The following is a 24362-nucleotide window of genomic DNA, read 5'->3' on the forward strand; positions in this document are numbered from 1 at the left end:
TATATGGCTCAATGTGATCTTTTTGTGTTTATCCTTTTTGAAATTTGTTGAGCTTCTCAGATGTGTAGATTCATGTCTTTTATCAAATTTTGGAAGTTTTCAGTCAATTTCTTCAAATATTAATTCTAACTCTTTCTTTCCCTCTTCTCCTTCTGGGACTCCCATTTTGCATATGTTGGTGTGCTAGATAGTTTTCTATAGGTCTTTCATGTTCCATTCATATTGCTTCATTTTTTTTTTTTTAATCCTCAAACTGGATAATCTCAATCAACCTATCTTCAAATTCACTGAGTCTTTCATCTGTCTGCTCAGCACTGCAACTGAAACTTTCTGGTAAGATTTTCATTTCATTTATTGTACATTACAGTTCCAGAATTTCTGTTTGTTCCATTATAAAATTTTTGTCTCTTTATTGTTATTCTCTATTTTTCACACATCATTCTTCTGATTTCCTTTAGCTCTTTGTTCATGGTTTAGCTCTTTGAGTATACTTCAGACAGTCAATTTAAGGTTTTTAGTTAGTAAATCCAATGTCTGTGGTTCGTAAGATATACTTTCTGTTAATTTCTTCCATGAATGGACCAAACATGCTTGTCTCTTAATATGGTTTTGAAAACTAGACATGTTTAATATTATAATGAGGTAACTCTGGAAATCTGATCCTTCCTCCTCCTCAGGGTTTGTTTTTGCTGTTTGTTGTGGGCTTTAGCTCTTTGTTTAGTAACTTTTCTACACTATTATTCTAGTTTGCTAATGCTGCCAGAATGCAAAACACCAGAAATGAATTTCCTTTTATAAAAGGGGGTTTATTTGGTTACACTGTTACAGTCTCAAGGCCATAAAGTGTCCAAGGTAACACATCAGCAATCGGGTACCTTCACTGGAGGATGGCCAATGGCGTCCAGAAAACCTCTGTTAGCTGGAAGGCATATGGCTGGCGTCTGCTCCGGAGTTCTGGTTTCAAAATGGCTTTCTCCCAGGATGTTCCTCTCTAGGCTGCAGTTCTTCAAAAATGTCACTCTTATTTGCACTTTGGGTGTTTGTTCTCTCTTAGCTTCTCCAGAGCAAGAATCTGCTTTCAACAGCTGTCTTCAAACTGTCTCTCATCTGCAGCTCCTGTGCTTTCTTCAAAGTGTCCCTCTTGGCTGTAGCTACTCTTCAAAAGGTCACTCTCAGCTGCACTGAGTTCCTTCTGTTTGTCAGCCCATTTATATGGCTCCACTGATCAAGACCCACCCTGAATGGGTGGAGCCATGCCTCCCTGGAAATATCTCATCAGAGTTACCACCTACAGTTGGGTGGGGCACATTTCCATGCACATAACCTAATCCAAACGTTCCAACTTAATCCCCACTAATATGTCTGCCCCACAAGATTGCATCAAAGAATATGTTTTTTTCTGGGGGACATAATACATTCAAACCAGCGCAACTATTTTTGTAAATTCTGTATTCCTTGTCATTTGTGATCTCAGAAATCACTTTTCCTTTAGCTTAGGTTCTGCTAGTATTTTGATAGAGATTTCCTTAAGTGCCAGTAGGCAAAAGAGAGATAAGAGAAGGAGGAGAGGGAGAGAAGAAGAAAAAGAAAAAAAAAAAATGAAAAAAGAAAAAAATAGCTTTCTTGGTCTTTGCAGATTGGTTCTGTGCTTGACCCTTCTTCAATGCTTGGCCAGGCCATTGCAACTCACTTTGTGCTGATCTTAGAAATCTGTCAGAGATGAAAGCTTAGGGTCTTCTCAGGCCTTTTCTGATCATGTGTTCTGTGTAGACATAGGCATGGCTTTCTAAATCCCCAGTATCCTTGGGTCCTTTCTAATACCCTAATTTTTTTCTCCCCAGGTTTTTTTCTCAGTCTTTTTTAGGTATTCCATGATTTGCCGCAACTGCCATCTTTATCCCTGGGGTTTTTATTTGCCTCACAATGTTTTTGAGAAATGTCCACCACTTTATCTCTCTGAGTTCCAAGTTAGACAAACAAGGGCAAGCACCATGGGTCAGTCCTGCAGATAGTCCCCAGACAGGTCAGAAGAAATAAGCCTACTTCTGGCAATGAGGTCCACTCTGCTCCCTCCAAAACGAAGGACCAGGATCCCACCCTGGGAGTGTGGATCAGCATCTCTGAGACCCCCACCATGCTGGCGAGGGGGAGGGCCAAGGGCAACAAAAAGGCCAGGACACTTTCTACTGTTTATAAGTTGCATTTTTCTTGATTCAGTGTGTGCTTGGTTGCTGTGAATTTTTGACTATTTTCCAGAGTTTTTAAAAAGGGTTTGCTTGGCAGTTTTTGCTTGATTTTTCAATGTGCCTTTAGAGGGATGGGCCCTTGGAGCTCCCTGCTCTACCATTTTCACCAATATCCTCTCATAAGACATCCTTTTCAATAATTGTGTATATTAATTTATATAATATTGTTACTAATATATGGATAAGATATGGTTCCCTCCACTTAGTTGGTTTCCAGTTTTCCTAGAAAAGCATAGAAAAGCCATTAAATGATGATTTGAAGTCTGCCATACCCAAATTCAAATGCTCACTCTCCCACCACTAAGCTTGGAATATATTACTTTAAACATCTATAGACAACAACCAACTTCCTTGGAGGAAAGGGGATGATCACTCAAATCTTAATACTGATGTGATGATTAAATAAAATAAATGTAAGCGAAGTGCTTAATACTATGCTTAGTGCAGTGTGAGTGTTCTAAAGATGGTATAGAAAATAGTTACCTTGATATTTCTTTGCTTATAGCTATCATGTTTTCCACAGCATGGATTTGTAGAAGAAAAAGATGCAGAATTAAATGGTACGTACATTGTTTAGTATTTGGATTAATATGAACCAGTAATCTTTTAAGAAGGGTTGGGCTACTCTGCCCATATTTTGTGAGAAGCCCTCACTCCCTGTTTTCTCACCAGTCCACGACCTGACTCTGTAGTCCTTGCACTTAGGGAAGAACTTATAAAAATGGCAATTTCCCCAGATTGTTCCTGTCTCAGCTTCTACCTATAGTGTCATTTTAAATCACTCTCCCTATTTCTGCCTGGCTTTATGTATTGTTTCAGTTAGATTTAGTTGTTTCTACCCAAATGTAGAAGGTACTAGAGCATGGGTGTGTGGGGAAGAAGCCCTTCCAGACCCTCACTGACATCACCGGAGGGTCAGCCAGTGGCTTCCTCGTTTCTGACAGTTTTAGGATCGGCATTTTCTTCTGAGGCTTAAGCATGTAGAGGGAGGAATTACACATCCCTAAGAGTGACCATTTAATTTCCCATCCATCAAGACCTTTTTTCTTTTTGGCCAACCTTTCATTATAAATTGTTTTAAACATACAGTGTTATGTTTATTTAAAAATAAAAGGAGATTATCTATCCCCGGTAAGACACATGGTCACCCTACACATAGACAGTTAGTTGCCTGTTTTCTTAGCCCAGTGCCATCAGTCAAGACTCTGGCAATCAGCTGGCTGTCAGTCTTGATTTTGCAATCTTTCTTTCTTTCTTTCTTTCTTTCTTTTTTTGGTATGGAGGGATGAATTTCAAAGTCATATTTTGGGGAGGTTATGAAAAACTACATGACGTTTTCAACTGTAGATTGTTCCTTTTCTAACATATAGGTCAATGTGGTAAGTGGCTGAACATATCTGTTGCCCTTTCTGGGATGCCCTTCCTTGTGTTATCCCTGCCTTTGGAATGTATAATCCCAGCTCCCTTGGTCTCGAGCATAAATATATGAATTGATTTGGCCAATAAATTACCAGTGAGGTTTAAAAGCCAGGGCAGAAAATGGCAACTCTCACTTCTCTCCATATGAGGCTCATCTGTCAGCCTGAGTCCTGCAGTAAGATAGCATGAAATGGATTCAGAGCCAACTCATGATGGACATGTAATTGTAATGAGTAAAACACCTTTGTTGTTGTAAGTCACTGAGATTTTGGTTACAGCATCTAACTCAGCCTAAACTGAGTGATACAGTCAGTCTGCTCTATTCAGGGAATGATTTATCCCAAATTAGAGGGATAAAATAGCTTTAAGGATTATCCCTCATTTGACAATTCCTTAATTTATCTGGCCTTGTCACCTTCTTACCGGATACCTCATTATTCTCTGCCAGCTCTATTTCAATTACGCATCACATTTTCATTCTACATATATGCACAGCTTAGGGTAAAATGTCCTACCAATTAATGATACTTGATCTACAGCTTTAAAATGAGTTTCTTTCTTAAAGACTGCCTCCCTGGACTTCACAATCTACACACAGGAAAAGACAGACAAGTGTGCCTTGACTTCCCCTGGAAACCAAAACAGTTGTCTCCGGTGATTCCACTCATAGCAAGTAGTTCAGCCCAGGTGCCCAGAGTAGGAGTTTTGAAGGAAAATTCATTCTATATTTCCTAAATTTTAGGGACTAGATAAAAGTCTGTAAGAGAACTGTGGAAGGGACTGCACAGTGGGATACCATTATGGAAATAAAAACCTTGGATAGGTTCTCAAAAGTTGGGGGCAAAAAGAAATATGTTAAACATATATAATCCTCAGCTGCTTACCTTTATTTAAAATACATTCCAGAGGTAAAATGTTTCCAGACTTTATCCTACAAGGTGTGAATTATAGTTGTAACATATGGGAATTGGACATCACCATATCCCCTCTTGTGTAAGCTTTCCTTCATAGAGTTAAAACTAGTCCTACAAATTCTATACTACATGGTGTGGGTATTTTAAGGCCTGAATACAGGATGAGTTCCACAAACAGAAAGTCAGCACAAACTGATTTCAGTGACTTCTGAAAGCTCTTTTTAAAACATTTATTCTTATTCTAAATTAGGTTGTCCACAAGGCACTGGATGATACCTGGAAGTACTACATTGGAAATTTTGATGAGGATATATGGATGATCCAATTTCCAAACTTGTTAAGATTTTAGTTTTCTTCTTGTAAAATAAGGTTATTTTACTAAATTTTTCACATAGTAGGCTAAAATGAGTTATATCATGCTCCTTTTCTTATTGAAAATACCAATGTCTGATTTAATTTCTAAATTAGTATTAATTTTGAAGAGGAGAAGACTTCAGAGGCCACCTAACCTTACATCCTAACTTGAGAGATGAGGACTGGCCTTGCCCAGGGACCTGTGAATTTGATAGCAGAGGAAGTCCCATAGCTCAGTCCTGGGCTTGGAAATACTGGAGAGCGCTCTCCACCACTTCTGCTGCATCTCTGTTCTTATTAGTTTATTTCTAATACAGCTGAAACACAGATATCTTCTCTTTTTGTTTTCCTGTCCCTGGCTTCCGGATGAGGCTTCTCTCGTGAAATATATAATATCTTCCTGCAAAAGGAACACGCGTAAGGAAGACTTGTGAAACAAAAACAGATACTGGCAGCAGCAGCTCTGCTGGCAACCCAGGGAAGGAGGGGGCGGGGGACTCGGTGTTCCCAGCTCTGGTGGATGCACTGAGCATGTGCAAGCCATGCGCCCTTCCTTACCACTTGCAGGAGTACTGGTGGATTCCAGTAAACACAAGCTGTCTCTTTCAGGTAGACGGAGAGGATATTTATATAACAAAGAGTAGCACTAGGTGTGTTTCCCAAGATTTGCTGAACGATGGAGGACTACTCCAAATGCATCATTTTTGACTAAGCTTCGGGGAAGTTGGAGTGAATGTTTAGAAGGCAAAGCTTGCTTGTGCTTTTAGTTCTTAGACATTAGTTTCTAAAGTTTATATATATATATATATAAAACTTCATTTTTCAAGAAGGAAACTAAAATTTTAACAAGTTGGAAATTAGATCATCCATAAATCTTCATCAAGTGCCTTGTGGAAGACCTAACTTAAGATAAGAATAAATGTTTTAAAAAGACCTTTCAGAAGTCACTGACATCAGTTTGTGTTGACTTTCTGTTTATGGAACTCATCCTGTATTCAGGCCTTAAAACATCCACACCAAGTAGTACAGAATTTGTAGGACTAGTTTAACTCTATGCAGGAAAGCTTACACAAGAGGGAATATGGTAATATATATATATATATATATATATATTTTTTTTTTTTTTCTCTGAGTTCTTAGAGGTTATATTTTAAATATTTTAGGTGATTTTATTTTCTATATTTTGTATAAGAACAGCAATGTAGGAGGGTGCAAATTATGAAAGACTGAGAGAAGGAGAAGAGGAAATGAGAGGACAGGGAGAATACAATTAAATGCAATGTTTTTCTTGAGCTTGATTTGGTGGTTTAAAAGCTACAAGGCCTGCCTTGAAAGACAGTCCTATTACTGACAACAAATCATGTCTTAGCCAAGTTCTTCCATTAGTAACGATTTGTCACACAAGTAGCCCAGAATTCTTTTAGAAGAGAACAGGCCAGAGCCAAATCTCTCCTCATCAGAGCTCTTTTATTGGAAATTGTAGGATTCATATATCTTGGAGACCATCAGATACAGTATTTTCCTGAAAATATATAATAGTCAGTTGTTAGCTGTGTCTTTAACAAAGGAAACATCTCTAGTAGTACCCAATAAGGCCAGGAGTACATGTGAATTATTTTTAAATGTATGAGTTTCTTACAATATGGATAATTTATTGTTTTTATGAAGAGTTAAATAATCTTGCCAAGGAAAGTTTAAATATATTATATAATTCAGTGAACATTTGCTGAGCACCATCTTTGTGGTAAGCACTGTACCATCTGTCCTTACAGTATGGTCAGGACTGGACTAGACAATAAGAGGTAATCATACAAATAGCTAACACAGAGAGCTTATGGTCCAATTTCTAAGTGTTTGTTTATATATTTTTGCATCCGTTAACACGTTCACTCTTCACAAAAACCTAATGGAATAGGCTTTGATGCCCCATTTTACTCATGAGGAAACTTAGGTATAGAGCATTTAAGTATCTCTGCAGACCATTCAATTAGAAATGCCAGAACCAGGACCCAAACCACAGTCCTAACAGCCACACTGTAAAAAGAATAATTAGAACGTATTCTGCGATTTATTTAGGCCATTACACCACTTCTTGCTCAGCACACAGATCAAATCCAGCCATCTCAGTTGAGACTCAGCAGGCTGAGTCTGAGAGGCTAGACCCAGCTCTGGCCAATAGTTCTTGGATTCTAACCAGCCATGGCTGGCTGGGCTCACCCAACAAGTTCCCTGTCCCTGTCTGTGTGGTCTCTTTCTTCCCGAATCACTACTTTCCCTTCACTTGCTAGTCAAGCAAACTTCTTACTTTATCCTTTTCCACCTGACTATTTGGGGCACAAAAATAAAGTTCAAAGCAAAGATTAAATTCTGGGGGATTTAACCCAGACATGTTATTGAGATTTTGAAATAAATGTTAGAAGTATCAATATTATTAAATGTAAAGTATATCATCCTCTTATTGATTATTAAAGGCAGAACATGTTATTTTGAAGAGGACCAATTCTAATGCTTAAAACCCAATTGTAAGGAATCTGATTTAAAATCTTAAAAATAGTCCAATAGAAAAATTTTAATATTACATGAAACATAAAAAATATAGACTAAGAGCATAGTCAATACAAACACATATTTTTAGTATATGTCATTCAAAATCATGAAAAACACTGGGAGGAATTATAATGAGGTATTTCACAGTGTGAGTTCTGGACTTGAAACGGTCTCACTTTAAATTCACATTTCATCTTCTTCTTGTGTAACCATAAACAAGTCACTCTTTTTTACTAGAATTTACTTTCTTCATAAATGAATATGGGGCCACTTTAGTGTCTTTCTCAGATGGGCATGAAAATTAAATAAACTAATGCAGGTAATTGATCAGTGAAGTATCTGGTGGAGAATAAGAATGGCTGTTGAAATAGCTGTAATGATTGATCATGAACGTATTAAGCTAAGGGTGGTGAAATGCTGAAAGATATTTCTAGTGCCACACTTGCCCGTTTCCTGGGTTTTATCTTCCCAAATTGGATCTTAGCCCTATGTATCACCTTAGAAAATCCTTAACACATTGAGCTGAATAGCCTGACAATTTCTGATTTCCATGGTTTTCACATGGCACATTATCAAAATCCTAGGGCAAGTGACAAGCTTTAAACTTCAGTCTTACCATGGGTCTATCTGAAATGAACAGCTGATTCTTTTAAATAGTATTTGTGTAACGCTTTACCGTGCCAATATGCTTTCTTCTTTTAATTCAGTCATTCATTTGGTCAGCGTCATCCCAGCAGCCCTGTAAGGTACTCATTATGATCAACATTTTTAAAATGTGCTGTCAGCAAAATTCAATCCTGATCATTGGATTCTAAATTCTTCTGCTCTTTAAACCTCAACTAGTTTATAAGGCAAATATTTTTAAGAAAAAAATCAGCATAGTTTCAAATAGACAGTTTAGTCAATGTGGTAAACAAACTCATAGAATGCTGTGATGTCCCAGACACTGTATCCATCCCCAAACTTTTCTCAGATGCATTCAACATTGTCTAATATGACAACCTGACTCACTTATATAGATTTGTTTGTTTGTTTTTTTCCTTTCATAAGTAGCCTATTGAGGGCAATTTGGGAATGCTAGTAGCTTCGTCCTGCCAACACAGTAGAGAAATACTGAGATATCATGCACAATCAATCATGCAAGTATAGCATATGTCCATATGCCCAGGGACCAGAAGAAATCATACCACACCTTGAGCATGCTGCACATTCTCACTAAATATTTATTCTTGATTGATGGATTGCTTAAAATGTGACCAGGTCACTGGGAAATCAGGCAGTGAGCCAGTCAGAATTTTAATGAGCTTGGCTTCTTGCCCACTCCTATCACAATGCTTGCCCTTCCTTTCCCACTAGCATTTAAGGTTCTGAAACACAACCTGTCATCTCATTCTCCATTTGGCACTTTTTTTTTTTTTTTTTGGCTTCTACTGAATGTGTAAATAAATTTGGTTATACTGGCTCTCAGCAAGTGGCTTTTAAACTAGAGTATACATAAGAGTCACCTTGGGGAGCTTATTAAAAATGCAAATTTCCTGCTAGGTTCCTCTTCAGGGCTCGGATATGTTCACTTTTAACAAGCATGGGCAGGGTCACACCACAAGAGATAGTATAGAGAGATCCTTATGTCTAGTTTCAGAAAGGGATGGGGGATATTAACAACACCTTGTGTGTATGGTATGTTCTAATAAAGTGTACTATCCATTTTCTATGGCAACTTTAGCATATGTCTTACCATTAAACCGACTGGGTCTTAGATGATGACCAACACCATTCAGTGGCTTTATTCATCAGTATTGTGACAGCATTACTTGAACATTTTGACCTACAAAATAGTTGCTGCATTAACGTCAATGACAATAGTCAGCTTTGACCATCATTAGCATAGAATGCATATTGGGCCCTTTTGGAGAAGGGAATAAGGAATTTTTCAATTTATTCCACATATGTAGCAATTTGTTATTTTATGCTATTGTAAATTTTAAAGTCTTCTTTTCCATGAAAAGTTTATCGCAGATAAAATTAAGAAAGACGGGGTGGAGTTCTGAGAAGTGAGAAAGAAATGTTATAATTTATTATAAGTGTACCAGAAGTAGATGTTAAGAAAAATTTTATGAGAATTTAGTGATCTGGTGATAATATTGAGACTCATCAATGGCTGTTATATTCAAATTTGGCTATTAAATTTGAATATAAAAAAAGTATCTTCCATCAGGATACCATTTGCCTGTGCTGATATTAGTGGTGGTTGATTGAATTATCTCTGCAATTTTTCTATTGTAAATCAAGGTTAATAGATATGTTTGTATTCTGCTGCAGTCCTTAAATAGATATTTCTCCCCACCTCACCAAAGTTAGTAACATTCAAGTTTCTTATCTCAGAAATATATTAATTTTCCATCTATAAAATCTTTGTTGTATATTGTGATCAACTACAGGTGGTCTATACAACTCTTGTCCAGAAACCACTGCCCACAACTGCGGGGCTAGACCATGTTTTTGCCTTGTCATTCCTCTCCGTAGCTGAGCTTGTTGGTCAAGGTGTAGATCTCTGACCAATGCTGGGCCAATCAGGTTTCTCAATAACAAATTAGAATTTGTACCAAATGATTCTATTCAGTTTAGGCTGCCTTTGGCATGGAAGAGGTAGATCATCTTATCTCTGAACTGAAGAACAGAAAATGTTACAGAGAGAGAAGAACAAAGCAGGTATGATTCCTAATCTCCTCTGAACTGCAGACTTCAGTAGCCATTTGTCAACTTAACATCCCCATCCTCTTGGCCATTTCTTCAAAATGAATTAGATCACTTCTCACCATCTCTACCACCACAACCCTTGTCCAAATATCCCGTCTCTCACCTGGATTATTCCAACAGTCGCTTACCTGGTCTTCTTCCTTCCATCGTTTTTCCTCTACAGTCTATTCTTATAAAAGCAGCCGGAGTGATCCCTTAACAATATAAAATTCTGTGACTTCTTTGCTCAAAATTCAGTTAATTCAGATTTAGTGTCTAAGTTATTTCAATTGCTCACAAACCCCTCTTAGAATGTGCAAACTGAAGCTTAGCTAATACTCCTTAGGGACCCTGATGGCCTTATAACACTGAGTTTTCATTGATTTTTACTATTTACAGTGAGTTCTGGCAAATCGCCAAACCCCCTCAACGTCTCAGTTTGTTCATTCATAACATGGGAACAGCATCTGCTCAACTATATGCATAGGGTCCTTTTGAGGAATAAAATTGGAAGTATATACAAGAGTGCTATCCATGTATAAATATTATCCTCAGAAAGTAACAAGGATCTTGTTCTTTGGTTTTCACATAAAAGGAGAAGGAATCATGGACTCTAAACAATGCAGCCTTGGGAGTGAAGAAAAGCTGTTGGAGTGATTTAATTTTCATCTTTATTGAACTGTTAAATTCTCTTAACACTGTTCAAAACATAAGCAAATTTGAGGAAAAATCTGGAAGTTATATTAGAATTATAGTTATAGTAGAGGTTAGGGATAGAACCTCATTAACACAATCAGAAAATGATGGGAACAATCAGACTATCAATTTGTTAAGGTAATATGAAAAAAAATACTGAATAAAAATACACACTAGGGTCTCCTTGTCAGTGTATTCTGTCTTCATAGACATGTTGAAAGGAAAGGTGACTTAATCAGAAGGGAGTTTTCTTTTTCTGTTCAGAAACAAAATACATAGTAAATGAAGGTACAAATTTTTCCCTAGATGTCTGGGCTCGGAGGGCCAATAAATTATACTTCTGTCCCGCTTCTGAGTAATAAGAAATATTCAGTGGTATCAGATAATAGTAAAGCCAGCATTATAGGGCAGTAAAATGAGGGGAAAACATTATTTATGACATAGCTGTCAATTTCTTATTTACCTAGTAAGACCATTAAGGGGAAAAAAAATTATTAGCATACATACCATTTTAGAAAACAAATTAGGCACAACATAAAACATTTAATTGAGTATTTTTGGCCCTATAAAAAACTTATATTTTCCATACCATTCCATTTCACAATTCCATTTACCAGTGTTTGGGAATGATCCCTGTGAGTTGAGGCAAAGTGGCTGATACTGAGGCCACCTCCTCAGTGCCCCCACTCCACTGCAAGGGAATAGGAATTTTCTGGCTCTCTTGGAGTTTGTATAAATGGAGATTCACTTCTTCTCCTTCAGTGACTCAGAGATTCCTGTCTTTCCTATCTGCTCAACAGCAAATAATCAAGGTTTAATGAAGTGGGGTTTGGGATCAATCAGGGAGTCCAGCTAGGCTTAACTGATTGACTTGGTGAAATAAGTTCTCCTGTTCACATCCTGGGGAGGAAGCAGGCTGAGCCAGAGGACATGGAATTAGTCATTAAAACCTGACCCAACAGGGGTCTGGAGGGCAGCTGGCCCTTCCTGGCTCTAAAAGGGTCCTGGGTGACTGGGGAGGGTATTCTGCTCTGGCACAGGGGAGGGGCTGCCTCAGTTACATCTGGCACCCCTATTTCCAATCCCCAGAGAGCATTATTTCCTTGTTCCCTTTTGGAGATGATCTTTTTCAGCTTCCACTTGCCATGTCAACATGGATTACTAAGAGGAAATAGACAAGAGGAAATGTCTCTGGAATCATGTACCTTATGGAAGATGGGGGCAAGAGTCTTGAGAAGTGGACAAAAGGTGAAAGACCAGCCACACACTGCAGGGAATATCCGGCTTTGTCCTAGAGATGACAAAGAGCAATGACAGCTTTCAGCATTAAAAATATATATATCCTGGTGAGTCTGGAAAAAGAACTGGACTCTGTGAGAGACGGGAGATTGGACAGAAGACCTAGTGAAAAAACTGGAGGACTAATTCAGACCAAACATGATAAAGATCTAAACTAGGGCAAGAGTGAACATTTGAGATGAGAAATATTTAATGAGATTCCATTGATGTAAGGATTTGGAAAGAAATAAATTGCTTTTTGTGTTACATAATAGAGTTTAGAAACTTTATTATTCTTGCTCTAGGGCTGAAACACCAAAACATAATTAATGTCCTCCCTCTGGCATTTTAGAACTAATTTAATAAGTGTTTTCCCAAATCTGACACTTCCTCCACCTCACGCCCTCCTACACTCTTCTGACTATAGTGGTCTCAAGGTGAAGAGGCTCTGGTGGAAACTTACTACTTACCCTCCAGGGGTTGCCAAGTCTGGTCACCCAGTCATCTGACTAGAACCTCTCCTTTTTCTTTTTTTAGGGCTTTGCAGTTCTATCCCAGGATTTTACACGTCACTGACTTTCTTTGTCTTGCATAAACTGATGATCTTCATGAATTACTTGAATTGCATCAAACCTTTTATAAGTTTTCATTTCAATACTCTGAAATACAATCCAGTCCTATTTCTTCAGATCAGAACTCCTCCCAGGCACTGAAGATGTCTGAAATTGCTTTGAATTTTCTATAACCCTTTTCCTACTTAAGCTTTGACTGTTGTTCTTTGTCACCATCTTTGTCCTGGGTGGTTCCTTCAGATTCCTCCTAAAATTACTCTTTATTCTCTTGCAGTACAGCACATGGCTTGGGAACTGTGGTGGATCCTAAGGCCCTGTTGGACACTAACAATGTCCATCTGGGACTTGGGTGATATTTGTAGGATGGGTGCTCAATATTGCAATCAGAATCTCAGTGTAAGAATCTTGTAAAATGAAAAAAAGAAAGAGAAAATGAGAATAAAAACCCCAAGTAATATATTTATGAACTTAACTCTTAGATGAATATTCTGTTTCAGTTGGTCTGAATGGGACCTAAGAATCCCTTAAAAGGTTATATACCTCAGCTTTTTTCTTTCAATGGGAACATGAAAACCTAACTAAGCAGAGTCTTAGTAAGAGGCAGAAGAGGAGAACAGAACTTCTCTCCAAGATCAGTGTATTTTCCTTTTTCAGATAAACTACTTGATTCAAATCACTTAGTAGGAATAGATATATATCTCCTTGTAAACCTAGCCCATATGTTGTTTCATTCCAGTGGGTCAGTAAGTGTTGGAGCCATATGCTACCACCTATTTATCTCAGTCAGACTGGATGACCATAGTATTTAATAAAACCTTATAGACATCAAACCTGGTTATAGTCAGAGTAGCAGCAACTATTTATGTAATCAACCAAATGTGCATAGCCAAAGCTTGCAGGAGCAGCCCAATAAATACCATAGCATGAACTCAAGTGTGCAACTGCCAATCTTGCCCATAATTCCCTTTTTCCAGTGTATTTGGGAGCTTGGGCTGTTAGTGAATGTCTGTTATGCATTACTCCACCCTGTTTGAAGGATGTTACACTATTTATGATTACAGGCCTGTGTTCACACCAGATGATAAGAATCTGTTTGCAACTGGTTATATTAGTATCCACAGTCTGTGTGATTCTTCTTTTATTCTTCGGTGTAATTATCTGGTTACCATCACATCCTGTATCATTCAGGGTTCTCCAGGAAAAAGGGGACCTGTTCTGGTTTGCTAATGCTGCTGTTTTGCAAAACACCAGAAATGGATTAGCTTTTATAAAGGGGGTTTATTTGGTTACAAAGTTACAGTCTTAAGGCCGTAAAGTGTCCAAGGTAAGGCATGAACAACAAGGTACCTTCACTGAAGGATGGCCACTGACATCTGGAAGACCCCTGTTAGTTGGGAAGGTACATGGCTGGTGTCTGCTTGCTCCCAGGATGCGTTTCAAACTCTGCCTTCCATCCAGCACTAGGACTCAATTTTGCCAAATTCTCTGCCACTTTAAAACAAGGATCACCTTTCTTCCAGTTGGCAATAACACATTCATGATTTTTTTTCAAGTCCTCATTGGAAGTATCTTTAGAGTCCATATTTCTACTAACAGTCTCTTCAGAGCAGTCTAGGCCTTTTCTATCAAGCTCCTTATGATTCCTATCTTCCCCTTATCCATTTAAAAAGCCATTCCAACATGTTTGGTATTTACAAGCGCAGCATAACCCCACTTCTGGTACCAAAATCTGTTCTGGTTTGCTAATGCTGCCTTATGCAAAATACCAGAAATGGATTGGCTTTTATAAAAGAGCTTTATTGGGCTACACGATTACAGTCTTAAGGCCGTAAAGTGTCCAAGATAAGGCATCAGCAATTGGGTACCTTCACTAAAGAATGGCCAATGATGTCCAGTATACCTCTGTTAACTAGGAAGGCATGTGGCTGACATCTGCTCCAGAGTTCTGGTTTCAAAATGGCTTTCCACAAAATGTCAGTGTTAGCTTTTAACAACTGTCTTCAAAATGTATCTCTCAGCTACATCTTCTCTTCAAAATGTCACCCTTGGTTTCTCTGAGCTCCTTCTGTCTGTAAACTCTTTTGATAGGACTCCAGGAATTTAATAAAGACCTACCCTGAATGGGTGGGGTAACACCTCCAGGGAAATCATCCAATCAAAGGTCTTTCCCAGTTGATTGAGACACATCTCCGTGGAAACAATGAAAGATTCCAACCTAATCAACACTAATACGTCTGCCCCCACAAAATTGTGTCAAAGATAATGGTGTTTTGGGGGACATAATACACCAAGCTGGCACAGGACCAGAAAGCCCAAAGTCTGTAGGGCCTTCTGGCAGGCCATAAACTCTCAGGCAAGAGTTGATGCTGCAGTCTTGAGGTGGAATTTCTTCTTTTTCAGGGAAACCTTCTAACTGAGTAGATGATTATCAAGAACAATCTCTTTTACTTAAAGTCAACTAACTGAACATGTTAACCATAACAACAAAATACCATCACAGCAACATCGAGAATGCTGTTTGATTAATAACTATAGCATAGACAAGATGACATATAAAACTAACCATCATATATCCCAAGCAAATATGATCTTTTCCACCTTTGTAGGCAAACATTATTTTAAATCTGTTTGGCTTCATGTAATACTTCTTTTCTGCTGGTGAGAAAACATAACTCACCTGATAAACTCTTTTCCTCATGCCAGCCTTTAGCACAATAATTTATGCTATGGGGACATACCATATTGTTCTGTGGGTTAGTGATCTTAGGTGATTCAGTGAGTAAGTCTGTTTGTTAGTCCTTTTTGTCCTATATATTGGCAGAGACGTCATGACTCAAAACATGCTGTACTTTATTGCTTCTCCACATACTAAGGCATGGTTCAACAAGACCAGACTTTCCTGTAGTAAATGCCATCTCTTAATGGGAGTTCTTGTTCTATGTAATTAATTTTCTGAGGGTATTCTGGGTACCTCCAGTCTGCTACTAACAATGTAGAGAAAACTTGCAGACACTTAGAAAAGATCCTAACTTGAGCACAGGTGTTTATCTCCAAACACAGACACACTTTCCATTACTTAACTGAAATATAAAAGGAGGTGGTGGTGAATATTTATATTTTCTATGTCGATAAGGTGGGCTTCCTTAGCAAAGAAAACTCAGAAAGGGTGCTAACTGAATGCATAAAATTGAATAATTTTGATGAGTAGTGATATTAAGGAAAAAGATATGAAGGTTGACTTAGGACTCCTTAACCAAGAATGCTGTCCAGAGTTATAGAAAATAATTAGAAGAAAATCTGGCAGAAAACCATTCATATACTCTAATTTGGAGTGTTGCCTATGGGGATACCAAAGAAGCACCCCATTTAACATCAGGTTGGCTGAGATTAAGCATTATTCAGAACCTCAAAGATGTGTAAAAGAAAAGAAACAAACAAACAAACAAACCAAATGGCCCCAGAGGAAGAAATGACCCTGAAATGTTGTTCAGCATGCCTGGGATAAAAACCAGAGGAGTAGACATGTGTAGACAAGGTTATTTTCCTGGGACCACTTCCCCAATTTACTTTAACTGATTGATTACCAAAGAAATGTTAACTTATATCAACTACTACTGCAGTTAATATATGTAAGGAAAGTTCTATCATCACCTGGCAAACACTGGCAAAAATCAAGGAAAATGTACTGTCCTGTTTTGTGGCATAATTAAGCCATGAAGGAACTCCCCTCAACCAAGAATGAGGACTAGGAACCTAAAAACAAAACAAAACCCAAGCCTAAAAATATTTTGACACCCCAAAGAAGGAGTTACATATACCATCTGAGAGGGAGAGGAAGAACACATCTTATACTCACAATAAAATTCAATAAAACTCCTAGACAATGAAACAATAGATAAAATGTGAGATGAAACATGAAAAGTCTATATTGAAAAGAAAGCAGAAAGAGGAGACAGTTATAAAATAATTCTGTGTAGTAAAGAAAGACTTTAAGTGAACTAAAGCTACATTAATGGAATTTTAAACATTTTACTTGAAGCAGGAAGAGGAAAATTAATGAAGAAAGGCACTGAATCAAGGACGGGGAGAAGATTATAGATTATCCACCAGAAAGTAGAGTAAAAGGAGAAAAAGGAAAATAGGATCATCAAAGGACAATAAACAGAGAGGACAGACTATGGTCATGAAATATATTGATGATATAGAGTCTTAAGAAGAGAAAAAGACAACCAAAATAGAAGCAAACAATTATACATATGCTCAAAGACTACCATCTACCAACAGGTAAATAAAAATAAAGGACACTAATGTAAAAGTCATGGTTTAAAAATACAATGTAGGTAATGCATTCTTAAATACAGTATAGACAGTAACTTCTAAGTATGGATATAAAAGAATGTTTAAGTCATTCTCAGATGGCAATATACTACATGTATATAAAGTTAATAATAAATTAGTACAAAGAATCTAGATTAAATTTTAAAAGGTCCACAGGTGGAAGAGAAACACAATGAGGAATAAATTTTGTTTACTCATCAGAGGAGCACCTTACTAAATACTAGTTCATCTTTGATTCTAAAATTAGTTTCATTATATTATAAAACTCTTAAGTTAATACCCATTAGAATTTAAAAGAAATCTATACAGTAGCAGAAGTGATAAAGACTTCTGCAGATGCCGAAGCGGCTGCTGTAAAATAATAGGATCTAGTGGGGATTTTTCTTACCAACTGGAGAGAGGACATTCTGTCTAAAAGGATTAAATTCAATTTTTAAAGCCATCAGTGACCAAAGCAAAGACATTTGTACCCAAACACTCCCCAGGGGCAGCCTTGATGCCCACCTACCAAAGAACCATTAGTCAATAACAAAGGAAATGAAATCTGGATAGCAAATGATGGAAAACAAAGAGGAAAGAAAAGTACATAGTTTTAAAAGCTATATATTTATGTGTGTAAAACAGATGAAAAACATAAAATGAATGTAAATTCTTTTATGTACATTTATTAAAACTCTATTAAAAGATGCATGTTCAGATAGGAAGCAATAATGCAAGCTCAAGTCTCTTGTAACTGAGTTTCTGGCACAGTAAATTGCCTGACATCATTATGATGGCATAGTAGGTCTTGGGAGATTTTAGGGAGGTTGGATGTCTCGACTTTCAAATGGGAATAACCCATCTTGCTGCCATTGATTGAGCTCTCCTTTTTGTTTCATTTTAATGGCTCCTCTTAATTTCTACCTTTTTCAAAAATACTTCTGTTGATGTTTTAACTCTCTGTTTGATCTCATGCATTTAAAAAATTTTCACTTACCATAGTCCCTTTGTTATACTTTAGGATACTTAGCTTCTACTATTTATTAATTTTTCAAGAGTTGTTTTTCATCTCTGGTGAGATTTTGAACTCGCTGAGCACAGTGGCCATGCCTTACACTTTTTCTTGATCATCAACAATATGCTACACTGAAATGAGCCCATATAAGCAATTACTTGAGTGATTATTAGGCCTACATGTGACAAAGTTTCTACTTGGATTTAAAGGGGAAAATAAGCAAATGAGGACACCCTTTCTGCATCCTCTCCTCTAATAATAATTATTGAGGCTTCCTGTGGTCTAGGATACATTAATTGGGACCTTTTTATAGGATTGTTTCTGTGTCCCGTAAAATATAATGTAATGTGAAAATCTCAAATAGCCTGGCTTTGACACATAAGAGCCCAATTTGAAATGAACTTTGGAGGTCTCTAGTTAATCTAAAATATGTGCTTGGGACAAATGTAGTCTTGGAAACTGGATTACAGATCATGTGTAGAAAAACCAAATTAATCTAGTTGCATCTTATCAGATGTTTCATAAGCAATCCAATAGTTATTTTTTAATTTAATGTGAATATTAGGCAATCAAATATGTCATGGGAATCTTATAAACTGGCAAGCTTCTCCTGCATCTTACAAAGCACAACTGGACAAATAGAGACTGGGAAGTTGGCTAATATGATCTCCAAACTTTAAAATGAGTAGCTGACAAAAGAGCCAAGTAGTGGTGGCAATATATATGTCAAATATTTTTGCTGGTTCTATTTTAGATGCTGTGGTTCACTATCAAAGTAAAAGTATTTTTCTGGAGATGAGTTTGAGAGAAAAAGAAGGGGAATATTTAGTGTCAGGACAAATGATTTGCCTTATGCTGGCAATTTATATCTATAGGTCTTCCAGAAGAAAGAAAACAGTTCATACCATGCTGTTCTAAAAAGTAGAATGGTGTGTGGAGTGGTATTTCAAGATCTCCTGAAGCCACAGGAGGTATCCCAGTATCTGAAGGTCAACTTCTCAGCTTAGAAGAAGGGAAGTGACCTTGGGGGTAGTGAAAGATGACCAAATTTAAGACATTCCTCTGCATGTAGAGTTCTTTCTTCATATATATTTTGGAATTAGTGCTAATTTTCATGACCTACAAACAGGAAACCTTATATAGGGTAAAATTAATACATGGTGATACCTAAGCTACTAGAAAGCAGTAGAGAGAGAATTTCTGAATACTACTGCATTTAGACTTACAGGGTTCTTAATAATATGAAATACCATGGGATTTTTAAAAATGAAATGGATATGTACCTTTTTTATGGATGAAATATAGCAATGCTAAACTGAAAGTAATAGTTAATTTTATAATACAAACCAAAAGTTAATTTTTACAGTGTAAGTCTTTTTTTCCCCACTGATTTTTACACCATCCAAACACTGAGTTGTGGTGTTCTGGTTTTAATGAGTCAAGATTGGGATAAATGAACTATAAGCTGTCTACTCTTTTAAATGGTACATTATGTCTGCATAATGTACAAAGAATTTGCTCTGCAGTGATTTCTTGTCTCGAAGTTTGTTGAAATTTGAACACAGACAGGAAGCTGGGAGTGGAAATTGAAGGAAGTTCAATTTCATGGTCAGTATTAGGCAACAACAAGCAGAGGATGGGCTCAGTTTGTGATGCTGGAAATGAAGTTTTGAGTGGTCCCCAGTTTTGATTACACAGAAGTAAATGGCAGATGCCATAAACTGGGCATACAAAAGAGCTGAGTATGGGAGACAGAGGAAGATCAGGAACTGGGGAAACAGCCAAGTTGGCCATAAATGAGAAATCAGAAAAGTGAAGCTGATTTTACTGATTTGGCTGGGCAGAATTGCTCTCTCCAAACAGCTTGGCATATCCATTCATTGATCATCCAACAAATGTTTGTTCTTGTCCTTGCATCTAGCAGCTTAAATCAGGAAAGGGAGACCTGTAATGTGTGGACCCACAGTTGGTGAGTAATGATGTTTTTTAATGAGCTTGGGCATGAGGGAGATTTTCCTGGGGACACACTGTCCAAGTTTTAGCCATAAAGTGAGGGGATACTGGGGAGCAATGACTGTTAGGAAACCTAAATCCCCATCTGGTTGGAGAGATTATTTTTTTTTTAATTCAGTTTTATTGAGGTACATTCACACACCATACAATCATCCATGGTATACAATCAACTGTCCATAGTATGATCACATAGTTATGTGTTCATCACCACAATCTATCTCTGAACATTTTCCTTACATCAGAAAGAACCAGAACAAGAAAAAAAAATAAAAGTGAAAAAAAAGAACACCCAAACCATCCCCCCCCATCCCATCCCATTTGTCCTTTAGTTTTTATCCACATTTTTCTACTCACCCATACACTAGATAAAGGGGGTGTGATCCACAAGGTTTTCATAATCACACTGTCACCCCTTGTAATCTACATTATTATCTAATCATCTTCAGGAGTCCAGACTACTGGGTTGGAGTTTGGTAGTTTCAGGTATTTACTTCTAGCTATTCCAATACATTAAAACCTGAGAGGTGTTATCTATATTGGAGAGATTATTTTTAAACTCTCCTGCATGTTTTTGTGCTGGCCATTTGAGTAAAGATTTACTTAGAAACTGAGGTGGTAGTAAGCTGGAATGAAAAGCATCAGTGGACCCAGCTGTGCAAAGGTAGAAGGAGCTGACAAGAATTTTGCCTCTACTATCAACCCCAACAACACAGGTCATAGATAGATTTTAGCTGACCAGCTGTATTTGTCAAGGTAGATGTGACATAAATGAGGACAACCAGATGTAATAATGGGGCTACAGTAGGATAGAGATGCTAAAACAGAAGATGGGAATAAAAGGTATTGTTACTAATGTGACCCCCATTTAAAATGCTGGACTGACAGGATGTAGAAGCAGAACTTATACAAATATGGTCAATATACCACCGTAGAGCTTTGGGAATAAAGATCAAGACAAGCTCTGCATGTCTTAGAGGATACCAGTCAGGAAATATATTGATGCCTATGGCAGTTTGAAGATGTATGTGCCCCAGAAAAATATGTTCTTAAATTTAATCCATTTTTGTGGGTGTGAACCCATTATAAGTAAGACCCTTTGATGAGGTTAATTCAGTTAAGGTATGGCCCACCTGAATCAGGATTGGTCTTAATCCTATTATTAGAGCCTTTATAAGAGAATTAAATTCAGAAGGAGAGGGAGAAAGTCATGGAAGCAATAAGCTAAAATCAATGAAACCCAGAAGAGAAGGGAGAGACCTGCAGACACCTCCTTGCCATGTGAGAGAGGAACAAAGGATCACTGGCAGCCAATCTTCAGTAAGAAAGCATCACCTTGATGATGACATGATTTGGACATTTTACTGGCCTCAAAACCAAGAATGATTAAATTCCCATTATTTAATAGATTTCATGGTATCTGCTTTGAGCAGCCCAGGAAACTGAAACAGGGACCCATTGGGTGGGGTTGAGATCAGTGTCTAACATTCCTCCAGATTTATGACTTGGGTAAATATTGAAGAAATACCCAGGTTCTGGGTACAGAAGAGAAAAGGCATTGAATTTGGTTTTGTTCCTATGAGTTGGGACTTAAAAAGATAGGCCTTATTTGGAAGTACATGATCAGGGTTGAGTAGCATACAGCTGATTATGCCATATCCTAAGAGAGAAATAGACTTTTCTAAATTTTCCATGTTATTTTTCAAGCTTTGAGGTGGAAACTGCATTATAATTTTTATATCAGTGCCTGTCTAGGTTTTAATTTGAGTGTTGAAGAAAGAATGAGGGCAAAAAAGAGAGGTTTATTACTAAGGTTTTTTAAAAGCAGTTTTATTGAGATATATTCACATACCAGATAATCATCCAAAGTGTACAATCAGTAGTTCACAGTATCATCATATATTTGTGCCACAATCAATTTTTGAACACTTTCATTACTCAAAAAAAACTAAATAAATAAAAATAAGAATAAATAAAAATTAAGAACACTCAGAACATCCCATACCCCTTATTACCCACTATTATTTATTTTTGTCTTTATTTTCTTACTCATCTCTCTATGCACTTGATAAAGGGAGTATCAGTCACAAAGATTTCATGATTATATAGTCACACTATAAAAGCTATATAGTTGCACAATCATCTTCAACAATCAAAGCTACTGGATTTCCATTCAACAGTTTCAGGTGTTTCCTTCTAGCTATTCTAATACACTAAAAACTAAAAAGTGTTATCTATATAATGCATAAGAATGACCTCCAGAATGACCTCTGTACTTTATTTGAAATCTCTTAGCCACTGAAACTTTATTTTGTTTCATTTTGCTTCTCCATTTTGGTCAAAAAGGCCTTCTCAATCCCATGATGCCAGGGCCAGGCTCATCCCTGGGAGACATGACCCACATTGCCAGGGAGATTTTCTCCCCTAGGAGTCATGTCCCATGTAGCAGGAAGGGCAGTGAGTTTACCTGCAGAGTTCATTTAGAGAGAGTGACCACATCTGAGCAACAAAAGAGGTTCTCTGGGGTTGACTCTTAGGCATAATTATAAGTAGGCTTAGCTTCTCCTTTGCAGGAGTAAGTTTCATAAGGGCAAGCCCCGAGATTGAGGGCTAGGCTTATTAAACTGGTAGTTTCTTGTGAGAATATTAGAAATTCCTCAGGTGGGGAAGTTTAATATTTCCACATTTTCCCCCAGTCCCTCAAGGGGGTTTTGCAAATACTTTTTTATCCTCTGCCCAAATACCTCTGGGATGTATCAGGGCATCACACTAACCTGTACAAACCATCAAGGTCTCACTCCCTGTTCAAGGTTCCATGTAATTATGGTGTTCTAATAAACTGATCATACAAGTCAAATTATACAGCATGCTACAGAAAATATAGATTTTGCACCAAATAAACATCTCTTCCTTTGGTCTCACACAGAAGTTGAAGTCAATATCATCTTTTACCCTTTAGTCTGATTTGCCTTAGTCCTAACCAGATCAGCTTCATTTATTATCTCTCTTATTGAAGTCTGATCTATTTTTCACCTTTTTTTTTTTTTTTTTTTTTTTACATTTGCTGTATGGGGTAATGCTGACTTTCACAGGTGCAGCACTCTAGCTCTGAATCTCAGGTGTCACACAGATAATCAAAGTTCCAGGGAATGATCAGGTTATATACAAAGAGCTGAGCATCTCAGAATTTAGAAATAACCATAACTCAGAAATAGATGTGACTGCTGTAAAACTTTACAATCTAGGAACCTTTACAATAAGCCTTCCCCTGATAACCTATGGTTTTGAATTCAATTCTCAGAGTTTACACATTATAGGTAATCCATATTAGTGAGGCATTATAATAGCTGTCTCGCTGTTTCTGGCTTACTTCACTCAGCATACTGTCCTCAAGGTTCATTCACCTGACTGCATACCTCACAACTTCATTCCTTCTTGAAGCTGCTCAATATTCCATTGAATATTCCACTGTTCATCCTTCCATCCATCAGTCGTTATACCCTTAGGTCACATCCATCCATTGAAAATCGTGAATACTGCTGCTGTAACACACCAGTATGCAAATGTCATTCATGTTCCCGCTTTAGGTTCTTCCAAGTATATATCTATTAACAGGTTTGCAGGATCATATGGCAACCCTATACTTAGCCTCCTGTGGAGCCACACTACCCTCCAGATGGGCTGCACCATTCAACTTCCCTACCAACAGGAAATAGATACATCCTGCTCTCCACATTTTCTCCAGCACTTGTATCTTTCTGTTTTTTTTTTTTTTTAAACAGTTTTATTCACACACCATACAATCCATCCTAAGTAAACCATCAATGGTTACTGGAATAATCACCTAGTTATGCATTTACCACCACAACCTATATGAGGACATTTCCATTTCTTCCCAAAGAAGAGGAAAAAAAAAAAGGGAAGAATAAAAAATAAAATAAAAATGACATAAAATATAAAGGAGAAACAAGAACAATGACACCAAGAATCCCACACCCTTCCCTTATATCCACCTCTTATTAACATTTAAATTTGTATATTACCTTTGTTACATTTCATGGAAGTATATTAAAGTGTTACTGTTAACTATAGACTCTAATTTGTATTGATTGTATTTTTTCATATACCATCTCATTTTCAACAATTTTGTAATTTTGACATTCAGGTGTTCTCCTTCATGTAAAAAAAATTCTTATATTTGTAAATTTAATCACCATCATTGTCCACTCTAGGTTTTGCTAAGTTATACAGTCTGTGT

Source organism: Choloepus didactylus, chromosome 17 (assembly GCF_015220235.1).
Source record: "Choloepus didactylus isolate mChoDid1 chromosome 17, mChoDid1.pri, whole genome shotgun sequence".
Classification (NCBI taxonomy): domain Eukaryota; kingdom Metazoa; phylum Chordata; class Mammalia; order Pilosa; family Megalonychidae; genus Choloepus; species Choloepus didactylus.